We start from the raw sequence: 13,892 nt of genomic DNA on the forward strand, positions 1-13,892 counted from the left end.
CTTGTCACCTGGGGAAGCTGACAGTCCTGCAGCCACACCTGGAGCTGAGGGGGGTCACTCAGCACTCAGGGCTATGCCGCGTGTGCGCAGACTGCGCTCCCTCTGGGGTCTCAGAACATCAGGAAAAGTTGGGAATGGGGTGGTGGCTGAAAGGTTCAAAGGATTGGGGGTGATCAGGAGGTTGGGGGCGCTCAGGAGAGGTGTCTGGAGACTCAGGAGGCTCAAAGTAGCCCCGCCCCCGCACCCTGAGCGACACCTCCAACTTCTTCAAGTGCCTCACCCTTGAGTCTATAGAATTCTTGAAAGTCGGTCATGTGCTTCTGCAGTTAAGTATTTTTACAGTGATTTTATTTTTCTCTCCCCACCCCAGTCCACAGAATTTAAGGTGGGCGGAAGCGGAGGCGGGGTAGGGTGGGGTGGGGACTTCTGCTCCTTGCAGATGGGAAAAGCAGTTTTAATACAGAAGAACTGATTTCTGGAGGCAAGTGGTAGAGGCAGCACTGGAATGCAGGAGGTTAGAGGAAGCTCTCCAGGATTTACAAAGCATTGATGGCTCAGCTTCTCTGCCCTAAGCCCAAGTGGATTTGGTGTTTGTCCCCAGGGCTGCTAGAGGTTAACATTCTTCATTTCCCAGATGACATTGTTTTGCTTTGTAAACACCCCCTTTGCAAACTTTACAATCTCTGAACTGAACAATATTGAGTGGCATAAAATATTTAATGACGGGTTGGGCCAGGGTTTCTATAACTATATTAGGAACCTAATTTGTGTAATGCTTGAGTTCATGAAAGTAACAAGGGTGCAATGATTTGTTTTTGAGACAGAGTTTTGCTTTGTCACCCAGAATGGAGTGCAGTCATGGAATCTTGGCTCACTGCAACTTCCGTATCCTGGGTTCAAGCAATTCTCCTGCCTCAGCCTCCTGAGTAGCTGGGACTACAGGCACGTGCCACCGTGTTCGACTAATTTTTGCATTTTGGTAGAGATGGGGTTTCGCCATGTTGGCCAGGCTGGTCTCGAACTCCTAACCTCAGGTGATCCACCCTCCTCGGCCTCCCAAAGTGCTGGGATTACAGGTGTGAGCCATGGCACCGAGCTGGTACAATGACTTTTAAAATCGTTTCTGCCTGTTCCCACTGCCACCTCTCATCACACATACCTTCACCTGACATGCTCAGCACCAGGACGGATGCACACCTGTATGGAGCGTGGGCCACAGGATCTGATGATATTCTCAGGCCTGCTCTGCTCACAGGCCCCTTCTGTGAAAGGCAGCTGGGAATGTTTCCTTTTGTCACCCCCAAGCCTGACTGGTAGAGTCAGCAGGCTCAGCTGGAAGAGCTCAGAGGTTCCCTGGGCTCGACAATGGACTAAGAGATCCAGTCAGATTTCCCCTCTTCTCCTTTACAGAATTTAAATAGGAAATATATAGCAAAGGGATACAGGTGGGGTGACCAACCATCCCAGTTGGACCAGGACTTTGGGTGTTGCCTACTTGTGGAAATTTTGGTGCTAAAACTGGAAAAGTCCCAGGAAAACTGAGTTGAGTAGATCACCCCAGATGCAGGCAGTAGGTCAGGTGAAAGCTGAGATGCACAAAGACAGCAAGCATAGCCAGGTGGTGCAGTGGCACAGTGGCTCAGTGGCATGGTGGCTCAGTGGCCTGGTGGCCCAGTGGCACGTGCCTGTAGTCTTAGCTACTCAGAGGCTGAGGCAGGAGGATCACTTTGGCCCAGAAATTTGAGACCAGCCCAGGCAACATAGTGAGACCTCGTCTTTATAAAAACAATTCCGAGAATGAGCTGAAAGCCCAGGAGTTTGAGAGTGCAGTGAGCTATGACAGCGCTCTAGCCTCGGAAACAGAGTGAGGCCTCATCTCTTAAAAAAAGCAATAATAATTTAAAAATAATTTTAAAAAGTCACAGCAAGCAAACGCCATGACGCAGCACAAACCAAAGAGAGAGAAAAAAGGAGAAAGAGAGAGATCAGAAGAGCAGGCTGTGTGGCAGCAGGAGGTAGAAAAGGAAGCAGGATTGGAGACGTGGAAGGCTGGGCGGGGCTGCATGGTGGGAAGGACAGACTCCTGTGGGTTTCCCAGAGTTGCTGTCAGCCTGATGCCGCTACTGCTATATCCTAAAGGTTATCCTAAAAATGTATACATAAATATAACCAGCCAGGTGTGGTAGCTCACATCTGTAATTCCAGCACTTCTGGAAGCTAAGGCAGGTGGATCATGAGGTCAGGAGATTGAGACCATTTTGGCCAACATGGTGAAACCCCGTCTCTACTAAAATACAAAAAATCGGCCAGATGTGGTGGCATTCGCCTGTAGTCCCAGCTACTGGGGAGGCTAAGGCAGGAATCGCTTGAACCCTGGTGGTGGAGGTTGCAATAAGCCAAGATTGCACCACACCACTCCAGAATGGCGACAGAGCAAGACTCTCTGGAGGCTTGGGAAAGCCATTTCCTGTTTTTTCTTTCTTCTAAATATAAATAATAAAGCAAGGTGATTAGGTTATTAGTAGGTCTATTTCTTGTCACCTGGGCCGGTCATAATCTATGAACATCAGGACATTCAAGTGGACAGTTTACAGAATCACTTATGGAGTAAAATAAATACTAAACATAGTTTGGTTCATCTTTAAAAACAGACACACACACACACAGCCTTGTCTTACCTTTTCAAAGGTTTCAATTCCATAGTTAAAAATTGCCATTGGCTGCACATGAAACAGTGAACTATAGGCTGAATTTGGGGAAAGAATGAAACCTGATGAAAAGGAAACAGTAAAAATTACTTCGTTTCCCAAACTTCAACAATTTCTCTTCAGCTGTAGCTTGAATGTCTGTCCCCGCCACAATCCATGTTTGAAACTTCATCCCTAATGTGTGGCAGTGTGGAAAGGGGGGGTCTTCAATCGGTGATTGGGTCAAATCGTTACCGTTTATATTAGTATTCACTTTATACTGGCTTGCTTAAAATATTAAGCTTTTTCTCATCTGTATTAGTGTTAAATTCTGGGTTTGATAAAACAATTATATATTTTCTTACATCCTGTATAGTAAATATATAACTGTTAGAAATGTAAAATGTTTTATTTCGTTCTTTTCTATTTTGAGAAAGGGTCTTGCGGTGCAGTGGTGCAGCTATAGCTCACTGCAGCTCCAGACTCCTGGGCGCAGGGGACCCTCCCAACTCAGTCTCCTGAGTATCTAGACTACAGGCTCACATCACCATGTCTGGCTAACCTACAGTTTTTTTTTTTTAGAAACAGGGTCTCACTACATTGCCCAAGCTGGTCTTGAATTCCTGGTCTCGAGCGATCTTTCCACCTCAGCCTCCCACGGTACTAGGATGGCAGGCATGAGCCACCGCACCTGGCTTGTTCATGTAATACAGAAGATTGCCTCCTAAGACCTAGTGGTTTAGAGAATACTGATTTAGGACAAAGATTACCAATTCATCCACTTCGTCATTCACTCACACCTTCATTTGTTCAAAAAATTACCAAGCCCTAATTTGCCAGTGGTGGAGGCCAAAGATGCTGAATTAATGAGTGAAGCCAGAGATTTGTGAACATTTACTACACTTTCTTTGCTTACATGTGAGCCTCTCTCATAAGATTTATGAGGTCGCCGGTCGCCAAGGAGTAAGGCTAGGTTTATTGCCTCTGAATCCCCAGTTCCTATCCAGCCCTAGGCACACATGGATGCTAAGTAAATGCTTTTTTTTTTTTTTTTTTTTTTTTTTGTGTGGGGGTCTTGCTCTGTCACCCAGGCCAGGCTAGAGTGCAGTGGCATGATCTCTACTCACTGCAACCTCTACCTCCTGGGTTCAAGCGATTCTCCAGCCTCAGCCTCCTGAGTAGCTGGGATTACAGGCATGCACCACCACACCTGGCTAATTTTTGTATTTTTAGTACAGACGGGGTTTTGCCATGTTGGCCAGGGTGGTCTCAAACTCCTGACCTCAGGTGATCCACCCACCTTGGCCTCCCAAAGTGCTGGGATTACAGGCATGACCCACTGCGCCCAGAGTGTATCCCAAACATTTCCATTCTATGTTGAGGTCAGAATTCAATTAATGAAACCCTGAACACCCAAAGAGAATTAGCTGAAGAATTCTCTGCAGTTGAGAAGTGGGGAAGAGAAGGGCAGGAAGCCTCAGGAATCTGAGAGAAATATTACCCACTGATAATGGGACTCTTTAAAACAATGCAGACTCATAACATGTTTCAAATAATGGGATTCGGTCACATAGGGGTTACCTGGTTTACCAAGGGGAACACTCATAAGCAACACAGCACAAAGGTAGATGCATAAGTTTGGATATTCACTCAAGAGGCTCACAGACCAATTCAGGACCCCAGCAGGGATGAGATAGGAAAGATGATGGAATGATGGTGGACGTGGCCGGACAAGTATCCATCTCATCCATTCAGTGCACCAGGACAGGCACCAGGCCTATGCATTTCATGTACAAAAAGCTTGAACTGTGTCTGGCAAGCACCATGGAGTTATGAACAAGATAAAAGCAGACTAGTGACATGATCAGATTTGCATTTGAGATAAAGCTGTGAGGAGAATGGATTTGAGAGAAGCAGGAAAAGAGATTACAATAAAGTTTCTGTTATAGTAATTCAGGAAAACAGATGTGAGATTTGAAACTATGGGAATTATAAAGATAAAAAGAAAGCAAAGATTTGAGAAATACCCCGGAAGTGAAACTGGCCAGAGATAGAAATTAATTGAATGTAGGGTAGTAGAATTTGGGAGATGGCCTCCAGACTGTGGACAAAATCAGGTTATGTTTCAACATTAGGCCTCAGTTATTTTCATGGATTGAGTTTGGTTGGTACCACCACAAATAGGCCCAACCCAACTACTTCCAAAACAAGTTCACTGCTCTAATAGGTTTCTGTTAGTAGACTCTTTCAATGTCAGCAAGTCAGCATTGCACGTTCTAGAAACAGGGAAAAAAATTCAACATTCTGCCAACACCATCTTTTTTTTATAAGTCAGAAATGGCTCCAGGCACATCACATGACATTAATTTTGTACTATATGCAATTCTGATTGATTACTGGGTGCCGAATTATAAATAGTTGTCAAAAAGTCTAATGACCATTGATCAAAAAAGATGCTGAAACCCTGTGCATATAAGTTACAAGGGAAAAAGTGGCAGGGATATTAGTTTAATTAAAAAGGCACTGGATATACAGGTCCCCTCACAGTTCTAAAATTTCTGCCTGTGCCTAGCTGTGCGTTCAGTTTGCTTTGGGTACAATTTCTAGAACTCTCCGCAAACTCTTCGGTTTAACTCCAAATCATAGTGAAGGATGTCAGGTGTTATGCTTAGCACCTGGCACAGTGCCTGGCACATAGTAGGCACTCCAGAAATATTTGTTGGGTAAATGAATGTAAATGAAGGCAACCAGCTCTGGGCAGATTCACTCCCCAGGGACTGAAGCCAGACTTTCCCCTGTTAGCCCAGGAGCCCCATAAAATAGCCACAGGCTACAGAGGAGCAGCAAAGCATCTGCACCTCAGCCCTGTCTCTATGCACCACTCAGGCTGGCTTTGGGGCTTAGACACGCCTGGACCTTCACCTTTCTATATATTTCGTTATTACTTCACTCACTACAAGAGTTAGTGCCGTGGAGAAGTCCAAGGAGATCTAGCAGTCTCCAGTAGGAACGCAAGCCCCTCTTTAGCCATTTGGCCACTAGAGGGCGAGAGAGTCAAAAGGCTGCATCTGAACGTCAGCCTTGCCCTCATCAAGGTGTAAACTTTTTTCTGAATTTCCAATAAAAGCATTCTCGGATTTCTTCTCACTAATCATCCCAGATACTTGGTTCAGCAAGAATCATGAATCATAGTAAGATTTTTACCCTCAAGCGATTGGAAACATCCAGCTTTGGCAATACTTTTTTTTTTTCCTAATAAAAGTTTAAAAATGAAAACAGGAATCAGGAAAATTTCCCAAGATTAATTACCGCTTTGAGCTTCCTCCTATGCAATTGGCTGGAAGCTGTGAGGCCCCAGTGCACTCCTTCAGCAGGCAGGCAGTGTGACCAGACGCACTGCGCGGTGGGTGGGATTGCCAGGGAAAGTACAGGATGCCTAATTAATTTAACAATGAAGTCTTTAATGTAAGTATTCTCCAACTTGTGAGGGCAATGTGTGTGTGTGTGTGTGTGTGTGTGTGTGTGTGTGTGTGTGTGTGTGTGTTCTGAGACAGGGTCTCACTCTGTCACCCCGGCTGGAATGCAGTGGTACAATCATACCTTGCTGCAGCCTTGAACTCCTGGGCTCAAGCCATCCTCGCGTCTCAGCCTCCCAGTAGCTGGAACTACTGGGTGCCGAATTATAAACAGTTGTCAAAAAGTCTAATGACCATTGATCAAAAAAGATGCTGAAACCCTGTGCATATAAGTTACAAGGGAAAAAGTGGCAGGGATATTAGTTTAACTAAAAAGGCACTGGATATACAGGTCCCCTCACAGTTCTAAAATTTCTGCCTGTGCCCGGCTGTGCGTTCAGTTTGCTTTGGGTACAATTTCTAGAACTCTCCGCAAACTCTTCGGTTTAACTCCAAATCATAGTGAAGGATGTCAGGTGTTATGCTTAGCACCTGGCACAGTGGTGCACACCACCATGCCGCGAATTATTAAAATAAAAAAATCTGTAGACATGGAATCTTGCTGTGCTCCCCAGAAAAGTCTCAAACTCCTGGCCTCAAGTGATAATCCTGCCTCAGCCTCCCAACATGCTGGGATTACAGGAGTGAGCCACTCTGCCTGGGCCAATACATACCTTTTTACTTTTTTTTTTTTTTTTTTTGAGAAGAGTCTTGAGTCTTGCTCGGTCACCCAGGCTGCTGTGCAGTGGCACCATCTTGGCTCGCTCCACCTCCCGGGTTAAAACAATTCTCCCGCTTCAGCCTCCTGAGTAGCTGGGATGACAGGCATACACCGCCTAATTTTTGTATATTTAGTAGAGGAGGTGTTTTGCTATGCTGGTCAGGCTGGTCTCGAATGCCTGACCTCAGGTGGTCTGCCCGCCTCGGCCTCCCATAGTGCTGGGATTACAGGCGTGAGCCACCGCACCCAGTCAATACAATACATATTTTTTAAATGATACGATCAGCAAAACCTTAGTTCTTTGTGAAAACCAACAAAAACCAAAGAATAACCTTTCCTAAGTTCCCTTTCTTAGCACATTTCATCTTCGTGGCTTTCCCCTGGGCCACTTCCTTTCCTGCCTGATTAAGAACAATTCTCATTCAGTGACTCGCTGTCATCAGATTTTTCCATGTTCCAACTTTCCTGGAGCACTTTCACACATCATCTTAGTGGCTCTGTTGCCCTTTGAGTCCAACCTCCCTCTGTTCTTTTCTGGAGGTAGAAGTCCTGAAACAGAAACACTTATACCCAATCCCAGCAATTAATGTCCAAAGTGCCTTTGAGACAGGGCAGTTTAATGGCTGCCTCGTCCACAAAAGCCATGTTTCCTGGGTTCCTTGTCTTGGGCAACCTGCAGAGTCAGCACCATCATTGAAGGATGATTTGGGCTTCATTTTGCCGGATCAAGGCTAAATATTCCTGAGCCATCTGCCTAATGGTTTGCTCAGGCAGGGTCTGGAGTAAGAAGACATGACACCTTGAAGCTGGAAATACAGGTAGCTTAATAAAGGGCACTGCAGTGTTACCATGGGAATGGACAGGGTTTTGAACATATTTCCAGGGATGCTGCATTCCAGGGACTCTTGCATCTCCTAGGCCTGAAGGAGCAAGAGGAGAAAGCATCTTCCCCAGCCTAGAGAAAGGGCCAAGGGGAAGGCTGCCTGGAGGAGTCTGCCTTCCCTAGAGGAACATAGCCCACCCAGAGTGGCCTGGCAGGGAGGGGACCAGGCAAGGAGGAAGACAGCCTCATTCTCCTCTTGGTCTCCAGCACACGGAAGGATCATGGAGGGATATGACTGGGGACTTGCTGTCCACATACGGAGGAAGAACAGTCATACAGAATACAAATAAAGACAGAGGCTGGACACGGTGGCTCATGCCTGTAATCCCAGCACTTTGGGAGGCAAAAGCTAGAGGATCACCTGAGGTCAGGAGTTTGAGACCAGCCTGGGTAACATACTGAGACTCTCTTCTTTAAAAAAAAAAAAAAAAAAAAAAAATTAGCTGGGTGTGATGGTGCATGCCTATAGTCCCAGCTACTGGGGAGGCTGAGGCAGGAGGATTGCTTGAGCCTGGCTGAGATGGGAAGATCATGGCTACAATGATCTGTGATCATGTCATTGCACTTCAGTCTGGGTGACACATCAAGACTCCGTCACCAAAAAAACCCCCCAAAACAAGGAAAGCAGGCTGCCTGTGCTAAGGACAAAGTGAGCTGTAGACACACCTGGTTTGGGAGTTCAGCAGAATTAAAATAAAGGCCAGAGATCACGTGCTGTGGCAAGTGTCTGTAGTCTGAGCAACTTGGGAGGCTAAGGCAGGAGGATCGCTTGAGGCCAGGAGTTTGAGGCCAGCCTGGGCAACATAGTAAGGGAAGGAAGGAGAGAAGGAAGGAAGGGAGAAAAGGAAGAAGGGAGGAAGGGAGGGAGGGAAAGAAGAAGGGAGGGAATCAAAATGAGGGCCAAGATTGGTGGGAAAGGTTTCACAGACAGTTTGGCAAATTATTTTTAGGCTCCCTAGAGATTTTTTTTTTTTTCTTTTAAGATAGTCTCACTCTGTCGCCTAGGCTGAAGTGCAGAGGTGCAATCTTGGCTCACTACAACCTCCACCTTCCTGGTTCAAGCAATTCTTGTGCCTCAGCCTCTTGAGTAGCTGGGATTACAGGTGTGCGCCACCACACCTGGCTAATTTTTGTATTTTTAGTATTTATTTTGTATTTTTGTATTTTAAAGATGGGGTTTCATATTGGCCAGGCTGGTCTCAAACTCCTGACCACAGGCGATCCACCCACCTAGGCCTTCCAAAGTGCTGGGATTACAAGTGTGAGCCACCATGCCCGGCCTATTTTAAATTATTTCCACCTGAAGAAACCAAAGTACACGTACATGCACGTTACTGCGTGTGTGTGTGTGTGTGTGTAAGAAAAAGCTGAAGATGAAGATCATACAAAAAAAAAAAATTCTTGAGTACCGTGATCTACTCTAACATGTCAAATGTTGAGAATTGGAGACTTTCCCCATCTACTGTTGACACAGATGGAGTTATCTGGATTCGCACAATGCTGCATGGGACAGCTCATTTATTTCCTCAAGAAGAAACAATTTAGACCATCGTTATGTTCAAGTTAGATATCAACAATTTAGAGAGTTCCCCCCTGCAGATAAAGGAAGACAAGTATTATCTGACCTGACTGTGGGGAAGATGAAGAAACATCTAACACTGTGTTTATAACTGAGCAGGACAGATGGCCAGAGATAGGACAGCAAAGACCCCATTGTCTACACAGGGCTACACTTGGATCAGGGAGGAACGATTTCCCAAGTAGCTATTGAAATTGAATATATAATATCTGGTATAATATCTTATATCAGACTGTTGCTTTATAGCAGATTTTCTCTCCAGATAAGTCAGAAGGACTCCTACAGGACGAGAGCTGCAAGATTTGTTTGAGACAAGTGAAAAGTTACTTAAGGGAACTTTAAGAAGCCAGAGCATTTTAGCCACTAATAATGTAAGCTTAGGTTAGGTGTGGTGGCTCATGCCCGTAATCCCAGCACTTTAGGAGGGGGAGGGCGAGGTGGGAAGATCGCTTAAGCCCAGGAGTTTAAGGCCAGCCTGGACAACATAGCAAGACCCCGTCTCTCCAAAAAAAATTGAAAATTAACTGGGCATGGTGGCACATGTCCATAGTCCCAGTTACTCAGGAGGCTGAGACAGGAAGATTGCTTGAGTCCAGGAGTTTAAGACCAGCCTGGGCAACATAGCAAGACTCTGTCTCTACAAAAAACACTTAGAAATTAACTGGGCATGGTGGCACATGCCTGTAGTCCCAGTTGCTCGGAGGCTGAGGCAGGAAGATCGCTTGAGCCCAGGAGTTCAAGGCCGCAGTGAGCTATAATTGCACCACTACATTCCAGCCTGGGTGACAGAGCAAGACCCTGTCTCAAAATATGAAATAAAACACACAAAAGAACATAAACTTCCCAAGGTCTTGCTGCAAGCGTCACCCCAGCCATTGCAAATGTCACCTCTGGTCACATATGCAGAGTGAATTAATTGGGTCCTGTGTCTTTCTCCAGCCTTTTAGGGACCTCAGGAGTCCTGGTGTGGGTGTGACCTCTAGCTGACTTTGGAGGGCCATCTCCTGGCTCCATGCCATCTGTCCCAAATGTGCTTCTCTTAGAAGCCTGGGCCATGAACAAGTGGGATGTGAATTCCCACTTAACCGTGTGGGGATGGCACTGGAAAGATCACAATGATTGCTTTTATGGGGTCCAGAGAAAACCATCCCCCAAACATGATACCTTGGTGTTGAGAAAACAGAAGAAGCAGGAAGGTCTCTTTCACCTTCCACTTTCCCTTCCCTGCTGAAGCAGGTGGCAAGACCCTCATGTGAGAGGTGTCCTCCCTATACATAGAAGAATGGAGCATCCTTGTCTCTGAAGACACAGGGACAGAGAGAAAAATCTGAACAGGCCTCACTGAGTGCTCAAGTTCATTACCGTTAGATCACTTCCTTTCATCTTCTAATCATACTTGTGCATGGCTGTCCTGCTCTTCCTCAGACTTATGCGTAAACATAAACACATTCACCTTTCTTTGGGGCTTCCTTTCTGAAGGCTCTTGGGTCAATCCAAACTTACATTAACTAAATTTGTGGCTGGGAGCAGCAGGTCATGCCTGTAATCCTAACACTTTGGGAGGCCAGCAAGGGTGGATCACTTGAGATCAGGAGTTGCAGACCAACACGGCAAAACCCCGTCTCTACTAAAAATATAAAAATTAGCTAGGCATGGTTGTGGGTGCCTGTAATCCCAGCTACTAGAGAGGCTGAGGCATGAGAATTGCTTGAACCTGGGAGGCGGAGATTGCAGCAAGCTGAGATTGCACTGCTGCACTCCAGCCTGGGAAACAGAGCAAGACTCTATCTCAAAATAAAAAAAAAAAAAAAAAAAAGTAAATTTTTGTGCTTTTCTCTTGCTAATAAATCCTTTGTTACACATGTCTCAACCATGAAGCTATCAATGAATCTTTTCCCCATTACAGTTTCAGTGCCTCCATGCTTGATCCTCTTCTGGGTTGCTTTTGCAAAAATTTTTATTTTTTAAATTTTTAATTTTTGGGGGTACAGAATAGGTATATATATTTGTGGGTTACATGAGATGTTTTGATACAGGCATGCTGTGAGAAATAATTACATCATAGAGAAGGTGGCATTTGTCCCCTCAAGTATTTATCTTTTGTATTACAAACAATGCAGTTACACAAATGTACAATCGAGTTATTGTTGACTTTAGTCACCCTACTGTACTATCAAATAGTATGTCTGATTTCTGCAGGAATTTCAAAACCTTATATAACTCTCCTGAATGGGGAACCTTCCTATCGTGCCCGTTAAATGTTTCTTATTCCTGACTAGATTAATAGTCAGGAATGCAGGTCTTTAAATCACATTAAATAGAATAAAACTATGTTATGAAAAAATTAGACTCTGTGGTACAAGGTGGCTGATCTTTTATTTTGTATATTTTTGAGACAGAACCCAAGAGGTGGAGGTTGCAGTGAGCTGAGATTGTGCCATTGCACTCCAGCCTGGGCAACAGAGTGAGACTCTGTCTCCAAAAAAAAAAAAAAAAAAGGAAATTTGTATACTTCTCTCTTGCTAATAAGTCCTTTGTTACACATGTCTCAGCCATAAAGCTAGCAATGAAATCTTTTCCCCACTACGGAGGGGAAAAGAACAGAACATATCTCACTGTATCACCCAGGATGGAGTGCAGTGCCTCAATCTCAGTTCCCGGCAGCCTTCACCTTCTGGGCTCAAGCTGTCTTCCTACCTTAGCCTTCCAAGTAGCCGGTACCATAGGTGCACACCACCTTGCCCAGCTCATTTCTGTATTGTGTATAGAGATGGGGTTGCACCATGTTGCCCAGGTTGGTCTTGAACTCCTGAGCTTAAACGATCTGCCAACTTCGGCCTCCCAAAGTGCTGAGATTACAAGCGTGAGCCACTGTGCCCGGCCTCTGATCATTTTTTAAGCATGACAAACTCATGTCCTGGTTATCCCTTTATCCTCATGGAATCATCTGCTCTTCGGAGCATGTAACTGATATGGATTACGCATTTTCTTCTTATAGATTCTATCCATATGGTAGCTAATTGGAGAGTTCTGGCTGGCATTTCCTGGAGTAGGTGCCAAAGGATGGAAAGGTGTTAAGAAAATAACTGGTCAGCAGCCTGCTTCCCTTCAACAGGGTATCCTCTGTGGCTTGTTCTAATTCTGGAATTCCTAGATAGCACTGGGTTCTCCCAGGACATATGGGGGAATCTGTGGGTAGGAGAAATTTTTGGACTCCTTGTGTTTGTCGGCTGGGGCAATCCTGTTATGGGAAAGCCCTAACTTCTAAAGCCCGCGGGAGTTTAGGGCTGCTGACCGTTCTACCATAAGGCAAGCTCTGAGTCAAGGAAAGCTCAGGCTCAGTCCCTAATACACGATAAGCTCCTTGGGGGAGTTCAGGCTTTCGACGTAAGGATGAGAAATGGCTACGGCATAGGACCTGTATGCAAAATCTCCTCCTGCTTGCTGTTTTACTATTTCTGGGCATTGGGGTGCAAAACATGTTCCCCCAAACTATGGTACCTTGCAGGTCACTAGCTTTGACTTTCTCCAGTCTTTCTGTTTAAGATCCAGCCACAAAGGTATTCTCCAACTGACCTCTCCTGAAAATAGCCCATAAGATCCCTAAGTGTCAAGCATCTTGCCTTATACCCAGAAGAGAGGAATGCCACAAAGAGAGGTCAAGAAGAATCTGAACAAACAGGCCTTGCTAAGTTCCCCCCAGTTTCTTACCATTAGATCATACTGTTTGTGTCCAATCATACTTTTTTTTTTTTTAATAGAGACAGAGGCTCACTCTGTCACCCAGGGTGGAGTGCAGTGGTATGGTCATAGATCACGGCAGCCTTGAACCCCTGGGCCCCATCAATCTTCTTGTAACAGCCTGCCTAGTGTCTCACACTATAGTCATGCACCACTATATCCAGCTAATTTTAAAGCTTTTCATTTTGCAGAGATGGGGTCTCACCAGGCTGTCCAGGCTGGCCTCAAACTCCTGGCCCCAAGCAATCCTTTCACTTTGGCCTCCCAAAGTCTTGGGATTCCAGAAGTTAGCCACTGCATCCAGCCTCCAGTCATACTTGTACAAGACTGTCCCTGGCTGTGATCCTCTACCCCTAAGAATTCCCAGGGACATGACAGAAAGTATTGAAAAACTCATTAGTATTATGGCTTCTTTTATTGAGGCTTCACTTTTACTTGAGATTTGGAGGTGGGATGAAGGAGTTAATTAATTCAAGACATAAGTCACTTAAAACATTACAAATAAACACATTTAAAACAAACAGATATTATGGTGTTGGATGAAATTATTGCCTTCTTTTCTTTTCTTTTTTCAAGACAGAGTCTCTCTCTGTTGCCCAGGCTGAAGTACAGTGGTACAATCTCAGCTCACTGCAACCTCCATCTACTGGGCTTCAGTGATTCTCCTGCTTCAGCCTCCTGAGTAGCTGGGGTTACAGGCTGCCACCATGCCCAGATAATTTTTGTATTTTTTGTAGAGATGGGGTTTTGTCATGTTGGCCAGGCTGGTCTTGAACTCCTGACCTCAAGTGATCTGCCCACCTTGGCCTCCCAAAGTCCTGGTATT

The 13,892-nt window shown here is 45.3% G+C and overlaps 1 protein-coding gene across 14 annotated transcripts in view; it reads right to left on the reverse strand.

Annotated features, from left to right (window-relative positions):
* KIAA1217 (KIAA1217 ortholog) overlaps positions 1–13,892 on the reverse strand; it is a 495,122-nt gene that overhangs the window by 349,290 nt on the left and 131,940 nt on the right. The window lies entirely within an intron of this gene.

Source organism: Sapajus apella, unplaced genomic scaffold (assembly GCF_009761245.1).
Source record: "Sapajus apella isolate SASKATOON/1434 unplaced genomic scaffold, GSC_monkey_1.0 scaffold53, whole genome shotgun sequence".
NCBI classification, from domain to species: Eukaryota; Metazoa; Chordata; class Mammalia; order Primates; family Cebidae; genus Sapajus; species Sapajus apella.